Below are 9,627 nucleotides of genomic sequence, written 5' to 3' on the forward strand. Positions count from 1 at the left end.
CCTATCTAGTGGGAAGAGGTGAGGACGAGCATGATATCCCCTTCCTCCAAGAATACCCCTGGCAGTATCATAAACCAGTTTTCTTACATCCCGTTGGCAGACATCTGAGGAAGAATTTGTGAAAGAAAGCAAGAAGGATTGGTCTGAAATAAGTGAGCGCACAAGAGCAGGCTGTGAAAGCCAAGGAAGGGGAGGCTTTAGGAAAAGAGGGAGGGGTCAAAATTATAATGTGGCCAAGAGAGGCAGCAGGTCAGAACTGCCGAGTGTCCTTCGGGATAGTTCGAATGAAGGGTCACTACTACCATACCAAATTTAAGGGAGAAGTAAAGAAGAAATAAAAGAGAATTGAAGAAATAGACAAGGCAGCAAGGATGAACTGCTCTTTGCTGAGGCTTGGCTGCTGAGGAAAAGTAGGAAATTAGAGGTCACATAGAATTATGAGATTTTTATTGTAGATATTAGATTGACAGTCTTTAATGTAATATATCCAGAAAGGGTAAAATATTTAGAAAAAATGGAGACTGGCTGGTGAATAAAAGCAGAAATATTGAAATAATTGTTGAATGCAGTCCTTACCGAGGGTCTTTTGTAATGTGTGTTAACTTATAGGGCTCTAGAACAAACTAAAAAAGTGAATAAATCACTGACTCCTCATTGGAATCACTGAAAATGGTGATGATGTAAGTAATTGCTGACTCACATTTCTTTCCACATGAGAAGCTGACTGCAGGGTTGGTGTATGCAGAAACGGAAGGCAAGTTTAGCCTAGGTGCATTTGTCTTTAATTTGATCATATAAACAACTACTTATTTTTTCTAATGACACAGTTTCATAAATATCAATTTAGTTGGATTTTGTTTTCTTCTAGCTTGAATGTTCTCCCAGAGGAAATGTTTAATATGATATTTTATTTAGACAGGTAGTAAAAAATCAGTGTGATACATTATAGAGCAGAGTATGAGTGGCATCTCAAAATAAAAAGTTTTTAAGGAAGACTTCCTTGGGAGTGCTTTATTATATAACCTGTCATATGGTCTCGGTGCCAAATGGGCAGGATTTAGAGACCATTAAGAGACTTAAATATTAATGTGACTTGCGCTTTTCATGAGCAACCAAATTATTGGTATTCAACTAGCGTTTCTTACTCTTTAACAGGAAAAAAAATACCCTCTCATTTTCTTCCTAATACTCAACAGTGCCCTTAATTATGTCACTGATCTTGCTACAACTGCTGCACTTGACATCTAATAAATCTGATTCTAAATTGGTTTGCAGTCGAATTTTGAAAAGGATCAATAGATTCATTTATGTGGACTCTTGCCTTGCTGCTGAAAACGTGCCTGTACATGCAAAGAATGAGATTACCAGATTTGATTCACAGCCTCTTGGCTGTCTCAGCATACCTGAAATACTGTATAACAAATGAAGAATTAAATTAGTAGTACTAATGGTCAGACCTGACACTCTTATCTGCATCTAATCTTTAGGAGGAGTTAGATAAACTGTTGATTTCTCCCTCCATGAGCAAACACTCTTGTTTGGATTTTGTAGACTCAAAAATAAACCCTTAACCACCATTATGATCAATAATAGTAATAATAATCATGATAGGATTGAATGCCATGTTATTTACACGATAGTATTTTCAGGTAAGAAAAAAACATATCAGTAGATTATCTTTTAAATTCAGCTTTCAAAATTAAGAAAAACTGATTTAAGATTTCATGTAGATGAAAGTCATTAAGGATTTATTTTTTATTTATGAGTGCATTGCTAAATTTAAGCAGTTATTGAAATAATACACTATACCATTATATGTCATTTGATGGTGAATAAAAATGCACTTAGAACTCCCTCCCCTTTTTTTTGAGATACAGTCTTGTTCTGTTACCCAGGCTGGAGTGCAATGGCACAATCTCGGCTCACTGGAACCTCCACCTCCTGGGTTTAAGCAATTCTGCTGCCTCAGCCTCCTGAGTAGCTGGGATTACAGGTACCCACCACTACATCTGGCTAATTTTTGTATTTTTAGTAGAGATGGGGTTTCATTATGTTGGCCAGGCTGGTCTCGAACTCCTGACCTCAAATGGTCTTCCCACCTTGACCTTCCAAAGTGCTGGGATTATAGGCATAAGGCAGTGTGCCTAACCAGATTGACTCTATTTTCTTGAGTAACTTATAATTCAGTATAGAGCATAAAATGTACTACAAGACAGGGTAAAAGAGTTGTTCTAATAAAATTCTCAACACGCCATAATGGTTGCACCAAGAAGGTAGCAATTAATTCCAAATTGGGATTTTGGAGATGGCTTATGTGGAGGTAGGAGATGTATGAGCTGTCTTTGAGGGAGAGCCAATAGTCTAATAAGCAAGAAGAAGGTAGGATGGTGTCTTAGGATAAAAGTATAATCACAACAAGGGAAATATAAAAGGACTTCTTATGCTCTCAAAATACTCCTTCATAACTGTAGTAGAATGTAGAGGATGAGACGATGAAGGTTGTAGTCATATCATGGGACTTTAAAATATCTAGGTTAGAAGCTTGGATTTAAATTTCAGGTCAACATCACATGATGGTCAGTATTTTATGCAAGAAAATAAGAATCAACATGATTAATTAATTCCATAAATTAATGTCAAGTTGCTTTCAACATTCTCAAAGTTACTAAATACATTTTATACCCTTTGTGAACCCAGTATATTTACACAGAGGTATAAAATATCACTGTATTTTCCTGTCCAAATCTCTGAAATTAGGAGAGCCAAGTTTTATTCCTCATTCTTCCAGTGATTAGCCTTATGACTTGAGGAAGTTATTACACTTCTGATTCCAGCTTACACATCTATAGAGTGAGGATAGGAGATTTTGAGGATCAAATGAAATTGCAAAAGCAGCATTTGTTTATATCAAAAAAAGCACTGCATGTGTATAAATTCACCTCAGAAACTCAAGTGTACAAGAAATATAATTTGTTTTGTTTGTTCTTTATTTTTATTATGATAGATCTTATATGTGACAAAGGTATGTTTAGGTGAAGTTTAAAGAATAATAATAAAATTACCATCTATGTCCTTACAACCAGGCTTAAGAACCAGTAACTGGAGGTCTCCAAACGGATTCTCCTTGTTCACTTCCAGACAAAAAGCATTTCTTCTAAAAACATTTTATTACAAATGTTTCTATAAATGTTTTGTATTTTAATATTTCTAGTCGATATAAATTAATTCACATTGTAGGTATTCTTTTGACTTGTATTTTGAGTGCAATATCAACTTTCCAAAATTTGTGTATATTTTTATTTTCAGTCAATCAATAAAAAAATGTATTAAGTTTCTTACATGCCAAGCATATTTGTAGATGGTTCAGATCTACAGTGAATAAAACAAAAAAAAAATCCCTGCTCTCATCAAATCTATATTCAAGTGGAAGGGGGTATTTAGTAAATAAATGTAATATATGATAGATAGATAGATAATATATAGATAGAGGGATAATGTAGCAAAACAATAGTTGAAATGGTACATTTATAGCAGGATAGGGGACAATGGAATTAGAGGAAAGTGCAATAATTTTAAACAGAGTTGTCAGAATAGGAAACTCTAGGAAAAAGCTTATGTTCAGAGTTCTTCATAGAAACAGAGAAAATGGGATGTATATATATACATATGTACATGTATGTGTGTATATATATGTATGAGTATATGTATGTGTGTATACATATATTTATGAGAGAAAGAGGGATGTATTTTAAGAAATTGACTTGAGATTATAAAGGCTGGCAAGCCCCTTATCTACAGGGTGGGTCAGTGGCCTGGAGACCCAGGAAGAGCTGATGCTTCAGAATTCCCTCTTACTAGGGAGAAGTGAGTCTTTTATTCTGTTCAGACCTTCAACTGATTGAATAAGGCATACTCAGATTAAGGAGAGCAATCTGCTTTACTCAAAGTCAACCAACTTAAATTTCAGTCTCATCCAAAAATACCCTCTTAGAAACATTCAGATTACTATTTGATCATATATCTGGGCAACGTGGTCCAGCCAACTTGACACAGAAAATTAACCATTACAGAGCTTTGCAAGCAAATAATGAATAAGTTGGAAGATTAAGTAATGTATTGACTTGGGAGAGAACATTTGGAAAAGAGAGAAGAGCTAATGCAAAAATCCCAAGGTTCTCACAAGATTGATGTATTTGAGGAACATCAAGGAGGCTGGTGTAATGAAAGAGGAGTGAGTGCAGGGTGAGGATGGTAGAAGATAAAGTCAGAGGTAATGGGGCCAGACATGTAAATTTTATGGATAATTCTAAGGTCGTGACTTTTATTATTAAAGGGCAACGTGGAGCCATTTTAGGGTGTTGCACCATGAGTAATTTCACTCAACATTTAAAAACAAATTTTGCAGGTGTCGTGCCATAGAAAGACAAATGTAGAGGAAAACAAACAAACAAAAAAACCCCCCCAAACAACTCCCAAACCTACTGTGTAAAATATTGCAGTAAAATTTCCTCAAAATAGTGGTTGTCAATCTAGTAACTGGAGATTTTGAGAAGGGATGGATGTGTGTATATATTTTAATGACAGCTTGAATATTGCATGAGAGGGAAGAAAAGTCAAAGATGAATTCAATGATTTGGCCTGAACAACCTGGGAGGATGAAGTTGTCATGAGTTGAGCTGGAAAAGACAGAAAGATATAGATTGCAGTAGATTATCAGAAATTCAATTTTGGAGATTTAAATTTAATGTGTATCTTAGACACCTGAGTGGAAATATCAAATAAGAAGCTGGAAGTTATATAGGAGTCTAGAGTTTAGGAAGAGGTCTTAGCTGAAGTTATGTTGGAATAGGTCAATGGCATTTAAACATATGAAACTGGGTGATATTACCAATGAAGAGGAGAAATAATAGACAATTAGTGAGCTCTGGAATATTCCAACATTAGGAGTTCAGAATGAAGAAGAAAATCTACAAAGGAACCTAAGGATAAACCAGTGAGGTAGAAAAAACCCAAACAAACCAAGAGTGGTGTCCTTGAGGTCAAAGAAAGAAAGAGTACAAAGTGGGAGAAAATGTCAACTGTGACAGATGCAGCTGATTGGTCCAGTAAGATAAAAGCAGCAATGACTGGACTTAGTGACGCAGACATCGCAGATTACTTTGAAATTTGTGTCATCAGAGTAGTGACAGTGGGTAGGTAAAGACCTAATTAGAATGGATTTAAGAATCCTTTGGGAGACTTTGTGACAAAAGGAAGTTAAGAAATGGAATGGTAGATGATGGGTCAAGAAATCGTTTGTATTTTATTTTATTTTAATTTTTTGTCAATTATACTTGAAGCTCTGGGGGTACATGTACAGATTTTGCAGGTTTGTTACATAGGTATACATTTGCCATGGTGGTGGTTTGCTGCATCCATCGCCTCATCATCTGCATTAGATATTTCTCCTAATGCTATCCCTCCCTAATCCCCCCACCCCCTCCTATTTCTCCCCCCGCCACCCACCCAGGCCCCGGTGTGTGATATTCCCCTCCCTGTTTCTCTCTCTCTCTCTTTCTTTCTTTCTTCTTTTCTTTTCCTTTTTCTTTCTTTTTCTTCCTTCCTTCCTTCCTTCCTTCCTTCCTTCCTTCCTTCCTTCCTTCCTTCCTTCCTTCCTTCCTTCTTTCTTTCCTTCCTTCTTTCTTTCTTTCTTTCCTCTTTCCTTCTTTCCCCACCCCTTCCCCTTCCCCTTCCCCTGTTTCCCCACCCCTTCCCCTTCCCCTTCCCCTTCCCCTTCCCCTTCCCCTTCCCTTCCCTTCCCTTTCTCTGTTGCTGGTGGTTGATACTGGCTTTTGGTTTTGTTTTCTTTTTTCTTTTCTTTTCTTTTTTTCTTTTCCTTCCTTCCTTCCTTCCTCCCTCCCTCCCTTCTGTCCTTCCTCCCTTCCTTTCTTTCTTCCTTCCTTCCTTCCCTCCATCTGTTGCTGGTGGTTGATACTGGTAATTAGTTTTCTCTCTCTCTCTCTCTCTTTCTTTCTTTCTAGACAGAATTTTGCTTTTGTTCCCTAGGCTTCAGTGCAATGACACGACCTTGGCTTACTGCAACCTCCACCTGCTGGATTCAAGTGATTCTCCTGCTTCAACCTCCCGAGTTGCTGGGATTACAGGCACCTGCCACCACACCCAGCTAATTGTTTGTATTTTTAGCAGAGATGGTGTTTCATCATGTTGGCCAAGCTGGTCTCGAACTTCTGACCTCAGGTGATCCACCCGCCTTGGCCTCCCAAAGTGCTGGGATTACAGGCGTGAGCCACCGTGCCTGGCTGGTTTTCAGTTTCATTGGTCAGAACCTCTTTCTAACTGATTCAGATGTGGATTCACTTTTAAAAATATGATTTCATCAGCTGATTATCTTAGCAATAAGTTGAAGGCATTATTCTTTCAAAAAAGAGGGGTAACCAGGGGTTCATTCAAAAGCAAAAATATTTGTGATAAGTTCAATATGAAGTTGTGTTTTAATAATGAATATGTTGAACATTGGTGATAGAGCTTAAAATAATCCATTTGCTAATTTTCTTTCTACATTCTCCCTGTAACAAATCAAATTTGATGAGTTTGGAGTTCGTTTCCTTTTTTGTGGATCCATTCATACTACTTATTTTCTCAATAAGTGTTATTATATAATCAAAGTATTGTATTATATATATTTCATTTTTTTCACATAAATACTGAGAGAACTCATGAAGGGCATTATTATGGTTATCTGACAATTTTGAACAACATCAAATGAAGCGATATTGTCCTAGTTAGAAGGACCAAGAAATAAAGCTTTAGTTTTACCATACAAATGAATAATTGTAATCAATAAATAAAAATTATAAGTGTCAAATTTAGAGAGGAGTCTTAGAGTAATCATGTAAGTGAGCTAATTTCCTAAGCTGCTGTTAAGGGAGGCAGTACAGTAGATACATTTTAGGATTGACAGGTGAACAAATAGAGATGTAAGCACAGTATTTGGAGGTATAAAAGAGACTACCAAAAGCACTAAAATAGAAATGATAAAGATGATTTCTTCTCACACTACATCTAAAGATTCATGAACAACTTTGCTTATCAACTATCTTTTTTAATTGTTTGATTTTTAAAATAATGCTCATATATTACTTATATAATAAAATGCAATCAAACTTTAATTACAAATATAATTAAAGTGCTATGCCAGATTCAAGGGAGCTAAACATTATTTCCTCTCTGTTAAACATTTTTTTTTGCATGCATGCAGAGACTACCTGACTGGGATATAATATTTCCAAGAATTATTGCCACAGAGTTGGATATTAGATTTGATCAAGAGAGAAATTCACGCAAGAAATTGAAAATGGGAGAGAAGTAGAAGCCATCAGTATTCTGTGCCAGTGGCAGGCTGTAGCAAGTATGAGGTTTTGCTAGCAGCTTCAGGGCATCCACTGCAAATAATTTATTTCTGTGCTGCAGGCACAGCTCATCAATGCACTTCCTAATATCCTGAATTCTAGTGGCAACTTTTCCTTACTTTCATTCCCTCATCCCCTCCCATGTTTTTGTAACGTTCTAATCTCCAATATTAAATCCTTTCCTGTTCAAAATACCTAGAATGGTTTCTGTCTTCCTGAACAAAATCATAACTGAAAAATGTTTCTGTAGTTTCAAAGTATTTTAAATTTGAGTAGAATTTTAGGTGTGTGAAATTTTAAAATTGAAACAGACTTCAGTGGTCATCTAGTGCTCCTTCATTTTACAGTAAAAACACCAAAAAAAATCTACCACCCAAGTTCCTAAGAAGAAACAGATGGTGCACTCAAATTGATTAATCTGAGATAATGATACTAATGATACTACTTACATAGGTGTGGATAGGTTATTACCATCCATAGGTCTGAAGGGGCAAGGGTCAGGAGCATGGAGAAGATGGCACTTGAGGAGCACAGAATAGGGTGAAGAAAGAAGGAAAAGGCTCTGTAGGAGCAAAGAGTCTCTAGCACAATTGCTTTGAACAGGATTGACTCTCATGTTCACTTTCTTATAACATTGCATTCACACTGTGTTTTACTTATATCTCTAGAAATGTTACCTTCATAATAGGCTGTGAGAAAAAAGAAAAGATAAGGAAAGATGATGTCTTCTTCATATTTGTATATCTAGTGCCCAGGACAGTGCTGAAGTTTAGTAAGAACTCAATAAATGTGGAATGAACCACTTTCTCAAAGCTTATAAAAACCTAAAAGTCCAAGTTATTTCAGTTATGAATATAATTATTAGTTAAGTTTTGTTAAGAAAAGAGAATTTTTTAATATTGACTTAGGGCATTGAGATGATGATGCCTTACTGTCTCAAGATTAATATATATTGAATTTCACATGCGAATTTATTTCTTTTTATTCACTTGCAAAATAAGTGTTGAATAATGACATATTATGTGCCTGTCATTGTGCTAGGTGTAGATGCAACAGTGACAGTATGTTGTCCCTGCCATTGACAGCTGAGGGCCAGTCCTAAATATTTAATTCAAATTGTCTTCTTCCTGCTATCCAGCATGATTTACTGTGTTGTTAATCCTTATGTGCCTGGGGAAGGCTAATATTTGCCAAGGCAAAACATAATTTGGAACGTAAATCTTTCTTCCCAAATCTGAAAGTGAATTCCAAAGAGTAAAGGGCATTTTTGTTTTTTTCTAGGCATATCTAGATTTTCTTCATTATCATTAAAAAAGGTTGACTCTGTGTGTACACGTGTGTGTACACACGCCTGCATATGCTCATCCCATCTGTGTGCATTTTTATGTACATTTCATATATAAAATTTTAATATAAGCACAACTGTTCTGGGATGAGTCAGTAAATAAGCTTAACCAAATTGAGCACTTTCCCATCTTGGCTTCTCTCTTGAGCTGTGGGATACATCACAATCTGCTTTCAGCCTTTCAGTGGCAAAGAAAATGATTTTTCTAACATTCTCTCCATTGAACCTAGCAGAGAAGTGATTCACTTACTGGAAGCTGATGACCTCTGGAATGGGTAGATGATGCACACTCCCTATGAAGCTTCTTATGGCCATTCTGCAAAAGCCTTGATTTTGGAATACACCTGGATGAGAGGATTGGATAATAGTTCCCAGACATGACCACTTAAAAAATTTTCCATAGAGGTATTGGGATTTGGTCAGCTTTTCTTGGGCATTAAATGTCAGGTACTATAGAATAGGTACTATAGTATAATTATACTATTGAATAGGTGCATTTTCACTTTTAGAATCCACAAAAATTCTATGAGTTGGGTACTATTATTGCCTCCAGTCAGATAGGAAGAAGCTGATGTGTAGAGTTGTTAAGTAATTTGGCTAATCTGGTACAAATAGTAACTAGAAGATCCAGGACTAGAACACAAATCTGACTAGTCTCAGACTTTGTGACTTTGATGAATAACTCTATTATATGGTCTTCCCAATTGTTCTTAACTTCTTACCTCTTCTTACTATCTATGTTTTCTTTATTGAGCTTGCTAACCTGAAAATACTTGAATTAAGATGAGAACTGCTTGGTCAGAGGCCCAATGAATTAAGTGACAGCTCCAAAAATGACCCAGAAGATTATTTTAAGCTGCTAGCTAACAAAAA

This window comes from Sapajus apella, unplaced genomic scaffold, assembly GCF_009761245.1.
Source record: "Sapajus apella isolate SASKATOON/1434 unplaced genomic scaffold, GSC_monkey_1.0 scaffold29, whole genome shotgun sequence".
Classification (NCBI taxonomy): domain Eukaryota; kingdom Metazoa; phylum Chordata; class Mammalia; order Primates; family Cebidae; genus Sapajus; species Sapajus apella.